The following is a 12,224-nucleotide window of genomic DNA, read 5'->3' on the forward strand; positions in this document are numbered from 1 at the left end:
CAAAGTGGCTTACCAATCAACAACTCGATGGAACTGAAAATACAGCCATGTGTTCTGCTTACACCAGGCGACATTCTGGTTTTGTAGCTCACGCTCAAGTACTGATTATAGAAGCCGAACCTCTTCAATGTGCACATGTTTGAGTTGGGGAAAACCGGAGTCGGTCGCAAAACAAGCAAAACCTCATATTCTATCGTCGATGATATATAGCCCTGGTGTGAAGAAGAAGCAATGACCTGGATAGGGGGCAATGTCCTTGTAAGTGTGTGTGTGTGTAGGGGGGGGGGGGGTTCTTCAGAAGGAGAAGTATTTGGTGAACCACTCCTGCTTCAGCCCTTCTGTCCCAGTGGCTCTGTGCTCCAGGTAAGGACCCCTGTCAAACACAAGGAACAATCAGGCTCTTGGAATTTGACATTCGAGCAGTGACCCTCAACCTTTATCACACCAAGGACCCTCAATTTCATACACAATAGTGTCACAGGGCCCATTTGCTAAGATTTTATCTCTGGGACCCCAATCTGAATCGGAGGGCTAAGGCCTTTAAGATACATATAATCACATTCTTTTAATCTGAAATAATTTTGCATGGGACCCCCCCCCCCCCCGGATCCTCTTCAAGTACCTACATTGAGAAACCGCATTAAAGAATGATGTGTGTGTATATCAAATAAATATTCTTTCAATTTTAAATGACTGTTACTACACTTTGTTTGGATTTTGTTCTATCCTTGTAATTTCCTATGTATCCAACATGTACATATATATGTAATGTTGTCTTTGAGGATTCTATGTTTGGATGACTTGATTGCCTCAAGTGTTGAAGATCGGTCATTGCACTAGCACTTAACAACTTTTACGGGACCCAAATGGCTTGCCATACCTCAGTAACATCTCCTCAAACTATGAGTTGAAAAAAAAAAAACTCACTTTGTCGTCTCTTCTTAAAATGCAATTTTTCTCATAACCTACACCTACACACTGGCGAAGAAGAAATGAGAAATGGAGAAAGTCTGAGAGATGAAGAAAGTCGACAGGAGTACAAGCTGATGCGGCGCAAGGCGGGAAAAAAAGTGGCAAAGGACAAGGCATACGACGAGTTGTATGAGAGGTTGGACAGTAAGGAAGGAGAAAAGGACTTAAACTGATCGGCAAGACAAAGGGACCAAGCTGGGAAGGATGTACAGCAGGTTAGGGTGATGAAGGATAATGATGGGAATGTGCTGACTAGTGAGGAGAGTGTGTTGAGAAGGTGGAAGGAGAACTTTGAGGAGTTGATGAATGAAGAAAATGGGAGGTAGAGAAGAGTGGAGGATGTGGGGATAGTGGATCAAGAAGTGCAGCAAATTAGCAAGGATGAGGTGGGAACAGTATTAAAGATGATGAAGAGTGGAAGGGCAGACCCCAATCTGAATCAGAGGGCTAAGGCCTTTTAGATACCCGGGCGTTTGTTTGAGCTGAAACCACGGTGACGGACGTAAAGCTGCTCCTGGCTGCCCCCCGGAGGAAGGACAAGCCAGGATGGATAATGACGATAAATAAAGAATCTTCTAACGTACAACGCAGCAGGTTCCAAAAGTAACCAGACGGGGATATGCATTTGTATGTACTGCATGATAGAGCAGAGTTTCTCAAATAGGGTACTTGTACCACCAGGGGGTACTCAGACAAAAAGTGTTAAAAAATATTTGTTATATATTATAATAATAATATTATATATAAGTATTATGGGTTTTTTCCCCCTCCCAATGGCAGTGAAGGGGATTCACAGCTGAAAAAAGATCTTAATGGGGATACACTACAAAAAAAATTTGAGGACCACTGTGATACAGTATAGACGACAATAAACTCTTGTGGGATTCGGTTCCTGTCGAGTCGTGTCAGTGAAAAGATTTGTTTATTCGTTCCGACTTGTTCGTCTGATTCGGTTGGGATAATTTGCAGGTCAGCAAAAAATTGTGTGCATTTGGGAGATGTTATAATGCAGATTCTGTAAATCCTGTAAGTGTTCAGGAGTTTCTTGAGGGAGGGGACCCTCAGTGTTTCCCATTTATTTTCATTTCCTGCAAGTTTAAATTGATGGGGTCAACTTGAGATGTTTTATTTGAATTTGAGAGAAAAAAACGGATGTTACGAGTTTTTACACAGATCTGGCATCTTTTCCTCTAAAACTTCACCAGACTGATGCATTTAAATGTTAAATGCATGCCCCCGGACCACCTTAGAGGGTTTGGAATCCCCCCCCAACAGTTTCACAAAATAGAGGCCCCCAAAAAACATTTTGCATAGGGCCCCAGAAGCTAGAAACAGACCTGCCCAGCCATATGTCTGAAGAATGAGTTGAGGAAAGCTCAAGCGAATAAAGAATCAGTGGTAGCAGTGTCCTACCATGCAGAGAAACCTGATGATATGCTTTGGAAAGAAGGGATTCTAATTAAAGTGCATTTGATTGGAATTGGAGAAACAATCTTCAACTGGATCATGGACTTTGAGTGGCACAACTATCCAGATGAAAATAGATACACAATCATTATGTAAATATTCAGTGGAATATGGTACTCCTCAGGGAAGTGTGGTAAGTCTGGTGCTCTTCTCCATTATGATTAAAAATGTATTCAAAAATGTAATGTTAGATGTAGGAAGGTCTTAATTTGCGGACAACGGGGTATTGTGTAGGAAGAAACGAGGAACATGTTACGAGGGCACAGGAAGGAGTTAACGAAGTTGGACAATGGGAAGCAAAATGGGGGTTTAGACTTTCAGTTGAGAAAACAAAAGTTGTATCTTTACCTGGAAGGAAAGATTAGAGAAAACATGCATTTCAAATGATAAGGACATAATCTAGCTTGAGAGCTTTCATTTCCTGGGGGTATCTTTTACTCTAGATTGACATGGAGAGAACATAATAAAGTACAGTATAGTTGATAAGTGTAAAAAAGTTATACATAATAATAATAATAATGAGGTGCAAAGCAGGGTGAAGTGGGGAGCAGATATTGTGTCATTGACACACACACACGCACACGCACACGCACACACACACACAACCTCGTGATGCCAAAACAGCTATGTTGTATCTGGCACCAAGACGTTAGCAGCAGATCCTTTAAGTCCTGTAAGTTGTGAGGTGGGGCCCCCATGGATCGGGCTTGTTGTTCCAGCACATCCCACAGACGCTCCATCGGATCGGACCCTCACCCCGGCCATCCACACGATGTAGAAGAAAAGGTGATTCATCAGACCAGGCCACCTTCTTCCATTGCTCCATGGTCCAGTGATGACACTCATGTGCCCATTGTAGGCACTTTCAGCGGTGGACAGGGGTCTTCATGGCCACTGACCAGTCTGCAGCCATGTAGCCCCAAACGCAGCAAGCTGTGATGTACTGTGTGTTCTGGCACATTTCTATCATAGCAGCATTAACTTTTTCACCAATTTTTCATACAGTAGTTCTTCTGTGGGATAGGACCAGACGGGCTAGACTTCGCTCCCGCGAGCATTAATGAGTCTTGTGCGCCCATGACCCTGTCGCCTGTTCACCGGTTGTCCTTTCTTGGACCACTCTTGGTAGGTATCCAGGATAGATGATGGTAGTCGTGTGTATGGATCTGCATCAAAAGCAACGCTTTGTGAGTTGGACAAAACACAGGCTGGGGCTCTGCGAGTATGTATAGGAGCTGTAAAAACATTGCCAGTGTGTGCCATTCAGGATGAGGCAGGAAAATGCCACTGCACTTGAGGAGGATTGTATAACCAATAAGCTGTTGACCAATGCTGACCAGCTGTTGACCAGTTATTGGGTTAATCTGAAGGGACAGGGAGATTATCACCCGTCAAAGTGTAATTGAATTGTTGGGAGAGGGAGAGAACTCAAAAGACACGTTTTGGGTGGTGGGAGTGGCAGTAGCATTAGATAAGGACGTACAGTACATGACGAGTGCTCTCTCCATGTAGGGGGCGACCGGGGCATCTTGTCACAGTTTTCACGCTCATATGTATCTTGGGATCAATACATCATATTGTTAAAAAAAAAGAAAAAGGCATACCAAATGAACGAACAAAGTCTCAGACATATATTTTCTATATATTTCATATCTTATTTCAGTAAAGAGTTATAGGCATTTAAATAGTGAGTGTGCACATGTGACACATCGTCCCTTCAGCACGTCAGTTGTCACACTGCCATGACATCTGAATCAAGGCATCAATGCAGGTTACCAGGGGGATCATTTCTCCCCGGCAAGCGTCACTGATCATGGCTTTTTGCCCTTCTTCTTGACCTGGAAGTATAGAGGTCCTGAAGGGTGGACAGGTCACAGCCCATGATCCTCTCTGCTGCTCTGATGACCTGTTGAGTCTGGCCTTGTCCTGGACGTTGGCAGGACCATACCAGACACGCACTGTTTTTCCCATCATTGAATAACTTGTATGTGTTGCTTGCTGATATTCTGAAGTATAAACTTGAGTAACACTTTGAATTAGTCATTTTTGGTAGGTTTAAATTGCTGGGGTCAATTTGACTCCAAACATAAGAGATATGTGTTTATTTTTACATAATAGTTGGGTTCATTTTGACAACAAAGGATGCAATAAAAGTGCTAAGGGTCACTGTTTCATTAGTAGCTCGCAGGGTCTTCCAGTGGCTATTCACATTGTTTAATGAATACATTTAATTTAAACATTACATAAAACATTTAAAAGAATTGAGAGCCAATCAGTCGGTTGACTTCTAAAATATATTTCTAACGGATAAACTTTGCATTTTGTTTTTAAAAAGTGTGCTTACTTTACAGGGGGAGATATATGAACATGAAGAAGACCAACTTCTGCTGCCGATGTCACGTGATTTCCTGTCAACCTGCAGACGTGCCTCTTGCGGATGTTCGCCATTTTGTCTGCAGCCAGCCACTCTCGTGTTCGTCCCGAGCACAGTACTGTATATCCAGCTGGGGCCTTGCAGACCCTACAAACCACGCCCATGTGCACATGACACTAAAAGAGGCTGAGGAAGACAATAGCAGATCAAAACACAACAGAAAATGTTATTAAAAAGGTAGTCAGCGCTTGAAGTGGAAATAAATTTGTGCCGGTACTCCCCTTATTCACATGGAAGGGTATAACTATATAAATAGATATTTATGAACAAAAAAATTTATTTGTTTATATGTTTTAGAATGTGAATTACTTTCGCAAACTCCATATCTTGGGCTCATTAAAGGTTTAAACACATGCACTTAACGTAGGCCTACTATAACTTAAAAACACGGTTTTTAGTCTCATTTCTGAATCTCGTATCAGCTTATGTTTGTAGTTGAACACCGCTCCACAATGATTATAATTGTACACTTTTTTGACACCCCATTCGGGGACATACAAATGAGATAAGTAATTCACATTTATTAATTTATTTCCGATGAGTCAACAGCACCATGGGTCCATGACAAAACCTGTGTGAATGTTTCTTTACTTTCCACACGAGCGTCACGGCTCAAGGTCCTGTTCCTGTTTAGGATGATTCATACTTATTTGTGAATCAGACATCCAAATTCACTATTCAAAGCAGAAACAACCATATAAAGTGGCTTTACCCCCCTTATCCCCCTCCACCGATCGCTCCCGGGTCCCGGGTCCCCGTCCCCCGTTCCTCAAAAAAAACAAAAAACAAAAACAAAAACAAAAAACGATGGATCGTATTTAACTTCGTTTGTTTTCTGGAAGTAAACAAAAGAAGCACCGTGCGTGTCGGGAACACCTTTTCAGTCCCACCGTCAACGGTTTCCCAGCACGGGGCTGTCTTTTGGTGGATTGGGCGACTTGTAGACCGTGGTCGGAATGTAAATTCTCAATCGGATCTGGCAACGCCGTCTGCAGCGACCCACTGAAGCCGCCTCAACGAGACGAGGGAGGGCTCTCTGTGACCTATCTTGTGTGTTCTCTCACATAATCGGTGCATTCAAGTAGTTAAGTTTAAAAAAAAAAAAAAAAAAGTCATGGTCGCCCGCAGAAAACTTAAACTAAATCTAATTAAGAGCCGGAAAAGATGCCTCGGTCCTCGACCTCCACGAGTTGGATATCGGGTCGTTTTACTGTTAAGTTTCCTTGAATGCGCATTTTCCGAAGTAAACGCTGCCTTCGGGGGCCCCTCGGAAGTTCCCTTTTTCTCACGTGTCAAGGTGTATGAAGACGTTGCGTTCAAGTGCAGTGAGTCAGGATCGTGGAAAATGCCAGGATCTTGCATATGTTATGCATGATTAATTAACTTGCAACAAAGAAAGCAGAAAGCAAGGTCGCCCGGTGAATAAAGTCAGTATTTCTCTTGGTCATACATGAGAGCTCAGGTTAAGACAAACGTCACAACTCGGAAACGCGTGTTTAAGATCATGCTGCATTCAAGTCCTTGTTATATCTGTGTTGGAAAGTCGTAAGTATGGCATTACAGGCATGGAACTGCTTCTCTTTGTATATGCCACCAAAGCAGAAGCTGCAATGTGCTACATATTTGGGTTTAGTATTCAGAGGTCATACGTTTATGATATGCCTACTTGTTTGTTAACCAGCAATGGGCGATTCTTAATAATTTTCCTCTTCCAGCACTCCGAGATGAACATGACCTCAGTTCAATGACGAAACCTTAAATACGCAATGTGGTTTCTTTTTCAAAGGAAATGGCCATGGAGTGGTGTTTAGAGCAGTGTTACAACCATAAATAATGACTGCAATGAAAATGTCTCTTATTCAGAGTGGAGAAGAAGAGCGTGGATGGGGAAGGATCACGTCCTGCCAAGAGGAAGGCCATGGTGTGTCTGAAGGAGGAGAGTGACCAGGAGAACAGCTTTGTCTTCTCTCCTCCTGCTCCTTGCCCCTTTCAGCAGAGCAGCAAGCCATCCAGGTCTGTGTAAGGCAACAGAAGAAGGTGCACATCTACAGGATAGATGTGCGTCAGAATGAGTGTTGTGCTGCCACAAAACTAGGGACGCACCGATTTGTACTGATGTACCGGTTGATATTCGCCTTGTTCTCATTGTTGTCATCGGCCTATCCGCAAATAAGAATCCATTCACCTTTGGCAGTGGCCGATGTTTATCTGTTGCATCTCGTATTTTGAGCTGACTAAATGTTGTATTGGCAGGGCCGGTCCTTCCTATAGTATATGTGACATAGGCGGCCGCCAAATTGCGCACCTGTGTCCCTCTCTGACGAGGGTGCCGGCGCAACCGTGTTCCGACGGTACCAACAAGCAGTGTGCTTTTACTTTATATGTAGGTTATTTTTATTTACTCTGTTTCCTTGTGGAACGAAACAAGCACCGTGCGTGATGGGGACACGGGAACAGGGTAAAGGCACGGGGGGAGCAAGGAGGAGGTATGATTGCAAAACAAAACAAGTGTGCCGATATGTTGCTATGGCGACGTACAAAGACTGTAATACAATATAATAAACTAAATTCTTTTGTGTCTGCTATTATATATAATAATTTATATACAACTAATAAGCTGGAGCTGCAACTCTATCACTGGACCAACCGTGCCATGCGAGACCACCTCGTCTAAATCCTCCAAACACCAAACAGCCTCCATGCAATTTATAAATAGAAAAAACAGCTTTTATATCACTCCATGGTTTTACTGGAAGTGCGATATTCTAGAGAAAACGCCATCTACCGTCTCTGTCAACTCCAGCAGCCGCAGCAGACCTGCCCAGTAGAGTAGGCTCCTCGTTTTCTCCATGTCTGTATGGTAGCTACGTAACATGCCGCTTTAATTCCGTCGCTGAGGATGGCAAAAAGTCGAGTTATTTAACTTTTATTATTGAGTTGATTTTTGCTTTCCTAATCGGTTTTACATTTAATTTGTTTCCCAAAAAATATTTTTTGTTGGGCTATGTAAGTACTGAACAGTTCTTGTCATTGATTATGTAGTTGTATGGTAGTCTAAAAAGGCTTTTGAAATAGTTATTTTTCACAAAAAGAATCTTTGCCATGTGAAAGGTTATATTAAAGGTTTTTTCATACATTTGTACGATTGAATTTGTGCTCGTTTAGATAGTGTGATGAAGGGCTGAAAGACTTTACAGCAGCTTTGTTTTTGTTTTTTGTTGTTGTTTTTTAATCATGAAGATTTCTTTGTTTCCCTGGCACAAAATATGGAATAAATAACAACAAAAATAAAACAAACAAACAAAAAAACCCATAAGCTAAAGACAAAGTTGTTAATTTAAACATCTATGTTGGCGAAGAATTTCACAATCAGTGCATCCCTACACAAAACCATTGCAATGGAGACTCATAAACATGAATTTTGCACGAAAGAAGTGCAGTTGAAATAAAGCCTATCCATATGCTTGTATTGTGCAGTAGCGCTGCACAATAAGATCCGTACAGTAGCGCTGGACAATAACTATAAAAAATAACGTGAAAATATTGCTTTATTGTTGCGAAACCCACCCAAAGGCCAAAATGCGCTTTTTCTTCACAAACTGGTAAAAATGACCTTTCAGATAATCATTACAGTATTTGCTTCAGCATAACATCCCACTTTAGTAGTAACACAGACTAAAATAAATGTAATTGCTTGATCATTAACGTTGTTGTGGTTTTAATAATGTTAATGTCTTCATGTCCCTATTCCATCAGTTCTTTTATTTTTTTCCATATGTGACTTTGTGTCAACAGGAAATGCAAGTTTGCACTTGCGTAGAGGCGTTCATTTAACCACAAGGACACACAGGTCCTCAGCCCCAGCGAGAGTGAGACGGACTCGATGTCTGCCCCAAAACGGCGCAATATCACAACTCGAAGGAAGAAAAACTACGAGTAAACCTTCATCTGGTCAATCTGTTAATCTAACAACTCTATACGACATATAATGTTGGATATGTAAAACGTACAGTATATCAGAGTTGTTCTAACCACAGACTATTTCGCTTTTTCTCTCCCGTTCTCTTTCCTATGTTTCTGCCAACAGTTGTGTCACCCGTCATAGGTTAGACATCACTTCCAAACCCAAACTACTTAAAGACAGCGTTGATGTACTCAACTCCTCTGATGATTTTGCCCTTCGAAGAAATGTCCCAAAATGCCAAAGGTTTCCTTTTCCATCCGGACAGAAGATCCCATCAATTTGGGAAATATTTTTGCAAGAGGTGTCCCTCAACATGTCTGCAGAGGGCAGCCTTGGACCCTGCACCGGGAAACCTCTCTTCTATTTTACACCGGCAGCGCGCCATTTGGACAAAACGTCATACCCTAAACCTTTTCCCATCCTGATTCAGTCTTCCTTTTCTTCCTCTGGCTCGGTGACCCATCCTAGTTTGCTCAGCACATCCCAAGAGATCCCGGACTTGCCGGCAGGCCCTTTTTTCCCTCCAAAATCTCCACCGCTCCGGCAGATGTCAGCCTTAAGTCAGCTACACGTCGATCCAAACACTCAACATCGCGGAGCGCCAAAGGGCTCGTCAGTTTTGAAACAGGGGAGCATCATCAACAGCAGCAGCTGCAGTGTGGCAGTCAAAGGACTAAATGAATACACAGGAGATGAAAATGGTAGCAACATTCTGAGCACAACACTGCACTCCGCCGTTTCCTCAGATTCTCAGAATAATTATTTGACGCAGAGCTGCGCCGCAGATGGCAGTCAAACCACGTACACCTCCTATTAGATCATTTAAGTTATGCCCGCCATACCACTAACCACGAGGGGCCTGTTAAGAGTTGCAAGACGTTTGGCCGTCTACGGTTGGAGGAGGAGGGCCAATCTGTCGACGCTTGGTCATCGGTTGGTGTGGAAATCACTGGATATTTCCATTAGCGGCTCCAGCGTCAATAGCTTTCTCCTGAACCACACGACGGACCGAGAAGAATACGCTGATCGATCATCAATATATGTAGTAGAGTCTGCCAACCATCAAGATGACAGTGTCCAGGGTCTCACTGGCACAAAGTCATTGGACAATGGCCAAACCCCGTCGAGACCCGGGCCGAGAAGAGAGCATTGTAGCGCTCATACCTACATTGACCCAGAAATGTCTTACCGGGGAATGTGAAGTTCATCTCAAGAGAATAACTTCATCCCATAACATTTTGTCATTTTTGCTGATCATTAATAGAGACGACATGAAAGTCTTCACAATTGTATTTGTTATCACAGAATTACATTTGCAAACAGACCTACAAGCTCCATGCAATGGTAATTTACCGGCAAAATGGTTGTACGGCAGATATGGAGTAATATACTGTACGTGGCCAATGAAGTGTTTTCTGAATGACCAATCATAGTGGTGGCACGGTGGCGCAGTGCATTGCACTGCTGCCTCACAGCAAGAAGGTCCTGGTTTGATTCCCGCCTGGGGCGCTGTTGGCACCGTGCTCCGGCGGGTTATCTTCCAAAAAACAGGAGCCTTTCTGTGTGGAGTTTGCATGTTCTCCCCGTGTTCACATGGGGTTTCCTCCACCTCACGTCAGTAAGGACCCCCACCAAAAACATGCACCCATCATCGTCTGACCAGCGATGGACACTTATCACCTGGTCCCCGGGCGCGTCCACGTATGCTGCCCACTGCTCCTGGCTGTGCCCCCGGAGGAAGGACAAGCCAGGATGGGTCAAAAGCAGAGGAGCCATTTCACCGGCCACCATCAAGCGTGTGTGTGTGCAAGCATGTGTTGTGGAGTGTCGTGTGATGATTAAAGACTGTTTCTTCTTTCTTCTTTCATAGTGAGGAGGCGAGAATGTTGTATCATTTGTATATACTTGTCTATTCGTACTTGTCTATACTGTTACACTGGTGAACTATCAATACATTTAAAATGATTTTACCTCTGCATATGGAAGACATTGAGAAACGCATTGCAGTATTGCTTCTATAGAGGTCGTGTTATCAAGTAAAATACATTTTCGGACTTCTCACTGTGCTTTGAATTTCAGCCAGGAATCTAGCAATTTATGACTGTGCTTTGTAACTTGTTCATGTGGAACAAGTTTGTCATTTTAGAAGCATGTGATAGTGTCTCAATATGATACGGCCAAAATTCATGTGTCCTCTGGAAAGTTTGTTTTTGACAGATTTCTTACGACTACGCATGAACACGGCGTATTGTAATTTAAAAGACCTTTGGTTTGATTCACTAGATGTTATTTACGTCCCACCCTTCTACGCCACATGTGAAGAGCTGCTTAAGAGAGTGTATTTTAATAACATGGATTAATTTGAATCCTCATATCAATGCCCATGTTAAAATGTCATTCCTATTAGCCCCTTTTTATGTAAATTCTTCTAGTGTAACAACAAAGAATCAATGAGTTTTGTGTTAGTTTAGTGGGGTTTTTTTTTTTGTTTTTTTTTGTGCCTCAATGAGTGAGCGCTCGTTCTTTTCCCTTTCCCCACATTTTTCTCCCGATCTTTCTACCTCTCCCTGGTGTTTCATCGTGTGTATGTGTGTGAGTGTGTGTGTGTGTGTGTGTGTGTGTGTGTGTGTGTGTGTGTGTGTGTGTGTGTGTGTGTGTGTGTCCCAGTCTCCACTGTGTTCAGGGCTGCTACCCTCCAGCCCTGCTCAAAGCCTGGGACACCTTTGACCAACAGAAAGGCTCTGAGAACGACAGACCGGGTCAGTAGCACATGCGTGTCTTATTTTTTTTCACATTTATATTTGCTGTTGCAGAGGACAGAGTACTTGTCAGAATTACACAGATTGATGAAAGTAGATATTTATTATATAATAAGTCATAATAAACGCATCTTAATATTCTACAATGTGCTTCATCCTTTGGACCGAGACATGAATTTGGTTTTGTGTCGGTCCATTCAGATTTCTTTGAAAAGGAACAAATGTTTTTAATCCTGGAGTTCGAGTTCGGAGGCAGTGACCTGGAGAACAGCAATGGAACGGTAAAGTTACATCTCACACTCACACTCACACACACACGCACACACACACACACACACACACACACACACACATGCTAGAGCTGGGCCCTTTATTTCATCATTGGGCGATTGACAGTCATCGACACGGGCGCAAAAGAAAACGTCATCGCCGGTTGTTAATGTTTTTATAAAATGTATAAAATAATGCACCTTTCCTATAAATATACATAAATAGTTTCATGTATGCCTAAACACACGCAAACCCTCAAAAACAAAGCCGACAATACTTCTGCCTGTTATGAATGTGTTGTCTCTGAGGTGCTTAAGTATTTGGAGTCTACTGTGCCTCAGCACCTCATGAATATTCA

The 12,224-nt window shown here is 42.7% G+C and overlaps 1 long non-coding RNA gene across 1 annotated transcript; it reads right to left on the bottom strand.

Annotated features, from left to right (window-relative positions):
* Window positions 1-2: 2 nt before the first annotated feature.
* LOC307229634 lies at window positions 3-5,564 on the bottom strand. The gene is made up of 3 exons (XR_013844134.1): window positions 5,465-5,564; window positions 4,784-4,999; window positions 3-373 (listed from the first exon to the last, which is right to left on the bottom strand). It is a non-coding gene; the product is annotated as an uncharacterized lncRNA (long non-coding RNA).
* Window positions 5,565-12,224: the final 6,660 nt, after the last annotated feature.

The sequence above is a fragment of the Zeus faber genome (genome assembly GCF_960531495.2).
Source record: "Zeus faber genome assembly, chromosome: 4".
NCBI classification, from domain to species: Eukaryota; Metazoa; Chordata; class Actinopteri; order Zeiformes; family Zeidae; genus Zeus; species Zeus faber.